Source organism: Erithacus rubecula (assembly GCF_903797595.1).
Source record: "Erithacus rubecula genome assembly, chromosome: 1".
Classification (NCBI taxonomy): Eukaryota; Metazoa; Chordata; class Aves; order Passeriformes; family Muscicapidae; genus Erithacus; species Erithacus rubecula.
In genome coordinates, this window is record NC_136658.1 from 17,730,482 (window position 1) to 17,741,433 (window position 10,952).

Here is a 10,952-nt window from a genome sequence, read left to right on the forward strand (position 1 = left end):
AGTGCAGCACTAAGGCACTCTATTGGTGACTGCTGGGCTCCAGACAACACTTATATCAATCCCTGAATTTTTCAGCCCTACTTTGTTATTTCACACACACAGAGACTTATTGCTATCATAGTATTGATATGCTACTCTTTATCACCTTGTGTTCACAGCTGTGGAATAGCATTAAAAAAACACAAGAAAAACATAAGACAGGTCAAGTTAAAACTTAAGACTCAATACTTAGGAAAAAAACCCAAAAAAACAAAACCAAAAAACACACCAAGAAAAAACTGAAAGAAATGAAAATTATTACCATAATTTTGAAGGAAAACCTAGCGCATAACTGTTTTATAAATAAAAATGCTGAGTTGTACAGCTTATGTGAAATGCACAAGTATTTACAAGAAACAACACTCTAAAATACAACAGAGACTTCCTTTTGAGAAATATCAGACAGCAACTCTTTACATCTGCATAAACATAAAATAAAGGTGCAAGGGGAAGCATATTTAATGTCAAGAATGCTCTTTAGCTCCAGCAGAGAAAAGCTGCAAACACACTTGCAAACCAGCCCTTTTGTGAAACTTCCACATTTAAAGGGACTGCTTCAGATGGACATCTCAGGCAAAGATCTCCCAAGATGATCCCATGATAGTCCCTGGGGTAAATATAGGCTGTATTTTCCCATGGGAGATTTACATTGTGGTTCTGGACAGTTAAAAAAAAAAAAAAAAAAAAAAAAAAAAGTGATTATCAGTTGATGTATTCAAAAGACTTGCATATTTATGGTTGATCACCATCAATTTCATTGACTTTGGGAGTGTAAGGATGTATAAAATTTGAGTTGGGAAATAGACACAACAGTTATTCAAGAAATAAAAGTATTTGTGCATAGTTAAAAAAATTGTATTATTTTGTGCTTGCTTGGGCAACAACCTGGAATGGTTCTATCATAAATGGTGATGGGATTGGAACAGCTCAGTATCTTGAATACCTTAAGTAAGTGTCTTATTTAGACACATTTTTAGTAAGTAGAGTTGTGTGTCAGTGGCTCTATGACAAGAAGTCAAAGTAAGAATGTTACAGTGTTTTTCTAGTTTTCTCATATTCTCCAAGTAGAGGTAAGTACTGGACACTGAGGAATCAGAAAGACTTCATTTTAAAAAGTTAAAAAAGAGCAAAGACATGTACATTTTTAAAAATGCATTATCAACTTACTGATTGAAAGTCTGTAATTACTGTTTATTTCTAAAGGAAAGCAGCACAGCCCACTTCAGACATCCCCAGGCTTGGTTCACTCCTCTCACTTCCCTCCAGCCAGAGAATTGTACCATGGCAGGAGCCAGAACAGCTGCCCCTTCCTCTGAACTAGTGTGCTGATACACACACAGGAAAAAGATGCTATTCTAAGCTGGTTTGGAAGTAGCCCATGTCCAAAGTCATTAAGCACACAGCTTTAACAGGGCTCTACAGAGTAAACCTGTATGCCTGGTCAATATGATAATCTGTTAACTTGGTAGCTGGAATAGTTTATTTTCTGAACCTCCAAGTCTCCAGCATTTTGGGAACATTCTGAGGAACATCTCAGAAAAGATGTTTTGCAAGAGCCAGACAAACCCAATGAGTTATTAGATATAGACTGTGTTCAGCAGGAACACCAACAGAGAGCTGTGTTCTAGGATCTACTTGCCAGAAATGTAAATTTATGTAGCAAATACCCAAAGTCAGAAACAAGCAGGGTTCAGGTGCAACCAGGAATCTTCCAAGCAGACAGGAGTAACAATAGCACCAGTTCTGCACTGCAGTCCACACTGGTGTCCTGCTGGGAGCAGCAGGACCTGATCTCTGCCTCTTTCTTCATGGCCTTGGAGTTCTAACAGAATCACAGTGAAGACAGCTCCACAAAATTGTAATATGTCATTCAAATGGTCTCAAATTATTCTTTTCAACTTACAGGAAATTAAGGGTGATATATCCCCATCCCACTTCTTTACACAAGCAGTATTGTTGGAGGAGTTTCCATTAACAAAGAGTTCCTTGGCCTCTTTTGGAAGCCTCTAAGCTGTCCTGTCATTCCACTGTTGGGCCTTCTTTCCTCATCTTTAATATTCCTTAGTCTTAAAACAAGCAAAGCAAAACCATTAAGCAAACAAACAAGCAAAAACTCCAAACAAGCACCCCAAATCACAACACAATAATTTCATTTATTTTCTGTTTCTCTCATTTTTTGAAATATCTAGTCCAGGAAATCCCTTCCTACATTCTACTAAATCCTAGTTTTAGAGGAAAGCATTCCACCAGCTTTGCTGTACCTTGAGAAGTTCTTTCCATGAGGAAAATATATAGTTTCTGGGATTCTTCTGACACAGACTGATTCCCAGTCAAATTGCAGAGAAAAAGACAGCATCAGTAACTTTGAAAAAGAGGATGAAGCAAGAGCATAAGTTCAGGCATTAACAGCTTTGGTTCATTTATAGCAGGTGAAGGATTTACACTAGTACACCTTGTGTGAACACCTCTAAGAATATATATTTTTTATCTTTAATCTATCTGTTGATACTATTTTACTTTACAGCATTGTGTTTTACGATTTCATCATCCAGCCTCTTCCTGCTTCCAGCAAGGTGGGATTTTCTGAGCACATCATCAGAAAGTTGAAGGCCAGCCTCATCCAATTCCCTGGTGGCTGCTCTGGTCCATGCACACATCTGCAGTTTCTCTGGGAGGATTGCCCTCCCTCAGCCTGGATGGATCTCCTGTGGGGTTTTCTGGTTTCCAGGTTCAGCTGCAAGTGAATCCTTCCTGATAAACAGGTTGAAGAACTAAGGAATACTTTAATTTGAGAACAGCAACAACAAAATTCAGGGTTTTTTTGCCTTACTTAAGATGCTTTACAAGATAAAAGTCTATTTTAACAGGTAACTCACTAACTCAGAAGATTCAGGTCAATTCCCACTTCATCAGCAGACTCTGTATGTGACCTCCTTAATATATTCCACACTACTATTTCACAGCTGTGAAATGGAAAAATTCCCTGCTTCGAAATGATGAGAGGAGAGAATGCATCAAGGATTATGAAATACTCAGCTATCATGGTGAGGGGATCTTACAAGCACATGGACAATGATACTTCATTTTGAAACTGACCTCTGCTTCTGTATCATTCACAGTCCTTGCTCTTTTAGACTCATCCATTTACACCTTATGATTAACATCAGTAATTTAGCATTTTTATTACCCCCTACCTTAATATAAAATATACAAAAAAAACCAAATAAGTAGCTGAAAGAGATGATTATTAGCTAGGATTTTACATTGTGATTACAGTATTCGGGCCATATGTCTCCCATGTACTTAGAAGCATTTTTCCCCTGTTGTGACCCCTTCATTGCTTTACTATATCATAATTAAAATTAAATTGCATCTGGAAAAAAAATGCTGGGCATTTTGTGATGCATTATTCTTGGGCTGGATTTGTTTTGCTTATTCACTGAGTAATTTGTGAAACTCAGTAATTTGCCATGGCTATCCCAGTCATTAGTGCAAATTACTCTCCTTCTACTGTATGTGTTTGTAATTGCCTCTTGAAATTAATTCATTCTAATTTCTTCAAAATAATTCATTACAGGATGTTAGTTTTCTTAAGAGGGTTTAATTCCTTAAAAGAGTTCTGGAATTATGATTAAGATGCATATTTAGAAGAGGCATTCTTATATATTCACCTTGGAAATTTATGCTTCATGTATTAAGAATCAGTATGTTCCACATGCTGGGCCACACTTAAATTGCTTGTTTGGGGTAAAACTAAAACACACTCATATTTGACTGTCTGTAAACTAGAAGATTATCCATCATTCCTGGGGCAACACTGCACTGTAACCATTTTACATCACTTTCTAGGGAAAAAGGCATTCAGGGATGGCCAGGGTTTTCATCCTGAGCATCACACTGAAATCTTGGATATTTTTGTAAATCCAGGACACTTCCACAGATGTTTTTATTGTTGGTTGGGATTTTGTTTGTTTATTGTTTTCTTGGTTTTTTTTAAATTTGGTTTGGGTTCCTCATCAGTTTTTCTCATATATTAATCTATTTATTGTGAGAGGTGTGGAAAGGGCTTCTTCCCCCATTTGGATAATAAAGTTTTATTAGGATGAGACAAATAATCTCATGGAGACTAACACTGAACCTTGAACCCTGATATAATCCCCTGACCAGCACAACCTCCTTTTGTGCAGCTTCTACATCAGTGAAATTTAGAGCATCCTTGAAGAACCTGGCATAACAAACAACTCAATAGTTTAAGCAAGCAACCTCAGCATCAGAGGGAATAAAAAAGCAGCTCCATATCACTAAAATAATTCTCTGAGATTTAATAAAGCTTTAGTTACACTTCAGGTTGTAGGGCCCACTCACCTTCTGGTGACATTATCATGTGATGAAATATGACACTCTTTACACAGAGGTTGAAGCCATTCTTTTAATTTTTCTTTTTTTTTCTTTTTTTTTTTTTTTTTTTTAAATTACAATTCTAGTAATTAGTTAAATATGTACTTAGGAGGAACCTGAGAGCAAACTTTAAGTCTAGTGGCTCCAGTTAACATTGAAATTATATAATTGGAAGGTGGCTATTCTGACTAAAAAGGGAAATAATAATAATAATAATAATAATAATCTGCATACAAGGTAGTGGCATAATTATAGGGTTTTTGCAGATGAGCTGAAGGAAAACCATCCTCATCCTCCATTGCACAAGTGCAATTGGATGACACTGCACAATTGAAAACCAAGGTGAAAGAAGCCAGATATCCACAGACTCACCTTGTTCTCATGTGGCTGGAGATCACAACAAGCACTACCTCATTTAGTTTATTTATTATGCACTGGGAAATCATTCTCAAGTGTATGCAGCACTGGGGAGAAAAGGAGAATGTTCTTGCAGGAATTTTTAGTCTAGGAGAGAGCAAACAGCAGCTGAGATGCAAAGCAGCAAAACCAATGGAATAAGCACACTACAATGTACATTGTCAGTGCTAACAGGGCTGCAGCAGCTGCAAAAGTCATTTGGAATGAAAGGTTGGAAAGGAGGAGAAAAAAGTAGTTCTTATACCTCTACTGCTTCTCCTCTCCTCTCTCTCCTCTCCTCTCCTCTCCTCTCCTCTCCTCTCCTCTCCTCTCCTCTCCTCTCCTCTCCTCTCCTCTCCTCTCCTCTCCTCTCCTCTCCTCTCCTCTCCTCTCCTCTCCTCTCCTCTCCTCTCCTCTCCTCTCCTCTCCTCTCCTCTCCTCTCCTCTCCTCTCCTCTCCTCTCCTCTCCTCTCCTCTCCTCTCCTCTCCTCTCCTCTCCTCTCCTCTCCTCTCTCTCCTCTCCTCTCCTCTCCTCTCCTCTCCTCTCCTCTCCTCTCCTCTCCTCTCCCTCTAAGAAGGGGTTTTGCTTTTGTCAGCACTTAGCAGAAAATCTCCTTGGGAGGAAAGCAAGCAAATGGTTAGTTTCCAGGACGTTTTAAATGAATTTTGTGTTTCCTAAATAAAATAAAAAGCCTTCTGGGGAGTTGACACATTGCAATTTTTGTTTCACAGAGATTCTATTTCTAGTCCCGACTCTTTTCTGAGTAGGCTTTCTCACTAATGGCAAAAAAGGAGTCAAGGAAAAATATTTGTGGCTGTGGAGTTATGTACAGCTTAAACACCAAAACCTAATGCAGAAGGTGGAGAAAGCTACCTGGTTCTGAGCTTTTAAGACAGTTTTAATGCCATTAGGTAGAAATGGACTGACTGGAATACAAGACAAAGTAAAAATCCAGCAAGAGCACGTTTATAGATGAGGGGGAAAAGAAAAGAAAAGAAAAGAAAAGAAAAGAAAGAAAGAAAGAAAGAAAAAGAAAGAAAGAAAGAAAGAAAGAAAGAAGAAGAAAGAAGAAAGAAAAAAGAAGAAAAGAAAGAAAAGAAAGAAAGAAAGAAAGAAAGAAAGAAAGAAAGAAAGAAAGAAAGAAAGAAAGAAAGAAAGAAAAAGAAAGAAAGAAAGAAAGACCCTGAGTAGTTTTTATATTATTAGCAACACCAGCCAAATTACTTCCAGGAAGAATATCCTATTTACAGAGCTCTCTAGAGGTTCTCTGGGTTCATTCAGCTGACTGTATTGTACAACCACTTCAGTTTAGTTTTTTATCTTCCATATTTGCACTATATCTGTGGCTATTAGCAGTTCTCTGAGGATAATTATTTTTAAGCAGTGAAAAAAATTCCCATTTTCCTTATTCACAAAATCTTAGGAGAATAACACATGCCCAGAAGGTAAGAGCTCAAAGGAGAACTAAGCTGATGCCTCAAGATGGGAATTTCCTGACAAAAAAACACAGCTTGTGTAGGAGGACTACTGCATTACTCTGTTATATGTCCAGAGTGTATTTCTTTCCACTAGTTGAGTTTTCTCCTTCTTTCTGCAATCTAGAGAATATCCCTGTATTTGCTACAGCTCTAATAGCAAATTAAACAGTTCTGGAAATGTTTGTTAAAGTGTTTCATTTTGTCATACAGATGCAGAGAGAGTATTGAGAAGAAAGAAAGAGCTGCATTATGAAGTTTTTCACTTCTAACAAGTGAATGAGCAAATCTAGGAACTCAGTGATGTCTCTGTAAGTTTTAAATTCTATTATTAGTATCATCTGCACTAGCTGCTTTAGGAAGTGATTTCCAGCCCCTCTTGCACTTTTGTGGATGACTGCACCCATATAATAGGTAGAATGTAGTACAATCTGAAGAATTAACATGTGAATAGTGTTTGTGATTTTCAGACTGAATAGGAGCTAATTAAGAAGTCACAAATTCCAGGAGATGGCATTTCTTGTTACAGTTTTATGTCCTGGTTTTCAAGTGCAAGCAGGTAGAGATGGATAAGGAAAACTGGGAGGTGATGTATCAGAAGAGCCATTTGTATTTCTTTCCCTGAATCTGTGTTTTTTATTCTAGTTTATCTTTTGTCAAAAAGTCGATGCCAGTTTCTGAGTCTTCTTTCTGGTTACTGCAGGACAAGTAGAGTAAGAAGATGCCCAGGCACACTCTCTTCTTTTTGGTCACACACTCAGAGCTGGAGAAGCTCATGCAGCATAGAAATAACTTTTGGAGAGCTGCTATTATCAGGGATTCCGATAGGTGACCTCTTTGCTCTCTACAGATTCCTGAGGAAGGGGAGTAGGGAGGGAAATACTGATATCCATTTATGGGATTGGATGGGAACAATTAAAATCTGCATGAGGGGAAGTTTAAATTGAACATTAGCAAGCACTATTTGCTGAGAGGGAGGCCAAGTACTTGAATAAGCTTCTAAGAGGGTTGGTAGATAAAGCCTGAGGATATGACAAAGAAGTAATGAGAATGACAAAAGAATCAGGCAGAACAACCTGAGTGCCCTGGTCACTTGGTGTCTTGGGTCCATTCACACAAAATACTGTTGCTGCACTGAAAGAAATCAATGGAGAATCATCTGGAGAGGAGATAGAGGCCCTATCAGCACTGGATATTGTGTCCTAGAATGCAGTGACTGAAAGAAAATTTTGTGGGTTATGTTTGACAAGCCACAGTGACCACCACACTGGGGTAAGAAATGTTGGTGCCTTTCTTGTTCTTTATGTGCTAAGCATGGAGACTGCATATGGGGAAATTATTTCCCTCTGTTGCATTCATGGTGCTGATATTGGTAAACTGCACACATTTTTAATAGGCACATTTGTATATATTTTAAACACTAGAGGTGTGGGAGGGTAGGGTAATGCCAAATAAATTCCTTCATGACTGGGAAAAATATTTTACAGGAGCAGAAGTAGGAAGTTCAGTCTGTTGATTTTATCAGAAAAATAGATTGACAGCTGACTTGATGCCAGCTTAAAAATATCTCCATGGGAAGAAAATGCAAGGTGCTAGAACAGTATCTTTCTTATTAAAGCAAGGAAAGACATAGATATGATATTTGGAAAGAGAAACCAGATAATTTGGGATGAAAAACAAACCTTATTTTGTTAAGATGTTAAAAAAAAAAAGGTTAACTCACTAAAGGGAATTACAAAGGAAAACAGTGACTGTTTTCAAAACAGAGGACTAGATAGCTTCCTTATATTCTTGCATTTTAGTGAGCTCCAAACTTGAGCTGGGACATGGGCAATAAGGTGAAAGGTAATACCTGCTAAGGGTTGGTTTGCTAGCATACATGAGAAAATTGAAAATGAAACACTGGAAACAAAGCTGTCCCCTTGAGCATGATGGGCATCTTTAATTTCCTCTGTATTCATATGATCTTCACAGAATCACCAAATCACTTAGTTGGAAAATACCTTTGAGATCACTAAGTCCACCCTATGACCCTATGACACCACCTTGCCAACCACACTGTGGCACTGAGTGCCACTTCCAGTCTTTTCCTAAACACCTTGGATACAGATTTCTCTTATCCTTTATGGATAAATTTCAAGAGTGGAAATTTATTGTCACTTTTATAATCTTGATTTAGATGTCTGGAAAGAGTGAAGGGTGAGTCAGAAGGTCCTACTTACAGTCTTGGAAATAATTTTCTTGTTCAATAACCTACTGGGGGGAAAAAAAAAAAAAAAAGAAAAAAAAAAGTACCAGTAGGAGAAGTACTAAGACAACTTTAATGAAAGTTACCAGGGAAATACTATTTCAATGGCCTCAACAGACTTTGTAAACATGGTGTTTTCAAGCCCTCTGTTAAGCAGAACAATAGCAAAAGCTGTAGCTAGTCCTATTTTAGTGGCTTGAACAGCAGTGATAACAAAAACAGCAGCTTTGCTTTTCCCTTCCAGAAAGAAGCAATGTCAGCTAGAATTGGCAGCCAGCTGAAAATAAAGTGAGGCCCCAAACAGCTGAGAGACAACAGTTGACATTTCCCACACTTCTGTACATCCAGGATTCTTTCCCTGTAATTCTGTGATTCTGGCAAAACTTGCCTGCTTTGTGCTGCTATTTGGAAAGAGGATTAGGGCAAGTAAAAGTGAACTAGGAGTTCAGTAATTTGTTCCTCTGCCTTTGTTGGTCTGGTTACTTTTCCAGAATGACAGGATGAATTTCAATTGAAGCAGTTGACAGTCTTTGTATGTCCTCATTGCAACCCTGTTATGAAATACTTTTCTCTCTCTCTTTTTTCTTTTTTTTTTTTTTTTTTTTCTGTAGAATTTGCTATTAATGCTACATTTTACTGGTAGTAACAAGTATTTTTAAAGTGTGAACAATTTTTCTTTGGGACATTTAACACAGAGGGGGACTATTTATGAGTATTTAGTGACAGGACATAAGGGGAGAATAGCTTCAAACTGAAAGAGGGCAGGTTTGCATTAGATATTAGGAAATAATTCTTTACTCTGAGGATGCTGAGGCCCTGGAACTGATTGCCCAGAGGCTGTGGATGTGCTATCCCTGAAGTTTTAAAAGCCAGGCTGGATGGAGCCACCTGGTCTAGTGAAAAGTCTCCCTACCTCAGGGCCATCTACTTTTCTATGAAATAGGTCTCAGTTCTAGGCAATTCTATTGGAAACAAGGAATATAGTTCAGGAAAAAACAAAACAAAACAAAACAAAACAACTGAAACCAACCACCCTGGGTGATCCAGGGAACAATCTTCTGGCATCCTGACTTTGTTTCTAGCAGGACCACATACTGCACAGAATGCTATGGAGGGTCAGATGCAGCCACTCCTGCTGGATAGAAGCTCTGCAGGTGTCAGTAAAAACTACTTACTGCATTAATTAATATTACCAAGGGAGACATAAAAAGGGAATATACTTTTACAGAAAAGGACTAGCATGAGCAAGTAATGCAAAACAGAAATGAGATTTTGAATAGAGAGTTGGTTACAACTACAGCTGACAAATTCAAACAGAGGAGAAAATTTTTATGAAAGGTTTCATGACAGACAGAGAATATAAAAGTTACGAAGGAATAAGAGTACATGCACAGACAAGGGAATCTGTATAGGGAACTAAAGGGAATGAACATTGTCTTAATTTATTGAAGAAAAAGGTCTGGATGAAGCCCCCTGAATTACATATTCAGAGCAACAGTCAAAACTCATTTGAGCTCTTGCACTTCTGATAGACAAGGATAAGATAAGATTTCATCTGGAAAGAATTAGAGTAATAAAATAGAAACCTGTGCAGGATACCTAAAAAGATTTCTGAAAAAAGGAACCAGAATCGCAATTTTATCATTAGATTTTGTGTTAGGAGACAAGACAGTACCAATGTACCTTTGAGAGAGTTTGGAAAATTATGATGGGCAGGAAGCTAAGGAAATTTGCATCAGTTGAGGGTAAGTGAACTGGAGGAATCAACCTAAATGAGAACATTCAAAAGTCCTTTGAAACAGGACTCTGCAAAAAACTATCCAGTTTCAATACAAGGACAGTGCACAAATGGATGAGATCATCCATAGTTTCAATGAAAAGGCAAGCTGGCAGATTTTTTTAAAACACAGGTGACTGAAAGATGCACCTAGGTTGTGGCTTTAAATGATTAATTATTGTCCGCTCCCATTAAAGATCTTTTGAATTAACTCCCCTGAGGTAATACATTCATAAGTGACCAAATCTTAATTTAAAACTTGACAGTAGGACAGAGGAATTCACATTGAAATATGATATGCAGGTGGAAGACTCAACAACAGCAACATAAAGAAAACTATTTATTTGCATTAAGAAGCAAGAGAAAAAGGTGATGTAAGACAAAAAGTCAAAGTCGAGGTAAAGATAATAGGAAAAAAACCCAATAAAAGTAAAGCACCATTCAGAGAGAACAATTGGGGTTTTGAAAGAAATCAGTAGAAAGCAGGATTGTACCAAGGACTAGTAAAGATTAATTCAAAGAAATAATAAAAAAGACAATGAAGACATCAAAACACTTTAAATCTTTCTCTTTTTTTTCAATTAACTATTTTTAAAAACATCAAGGTTTGCTTTAATT

General features: G+C 37.5%; 1 long non-coding RNA gene across 1 annotated transcript; it reads right to left on the reverse strand.

The window, feature by feature from the left end:
* Positions 1-425: 425 nt before the first annotated feature.
* On the reverse strand, positions 426-1,838 carry LOC306807279. Its single transcript, XR_013775685.1, has 2 exons — positions 1,629-1,838; positions 426-696 (listed from the first exon to the last, which is right to left on the reverse strand). It is a non-coding gene; the product is annotated as an uncharacterized lncRNA (long non-coding RNA).
* Between the last annotated feature and the right edge of the window lie 9,114 nt (positions 1,839-10,952).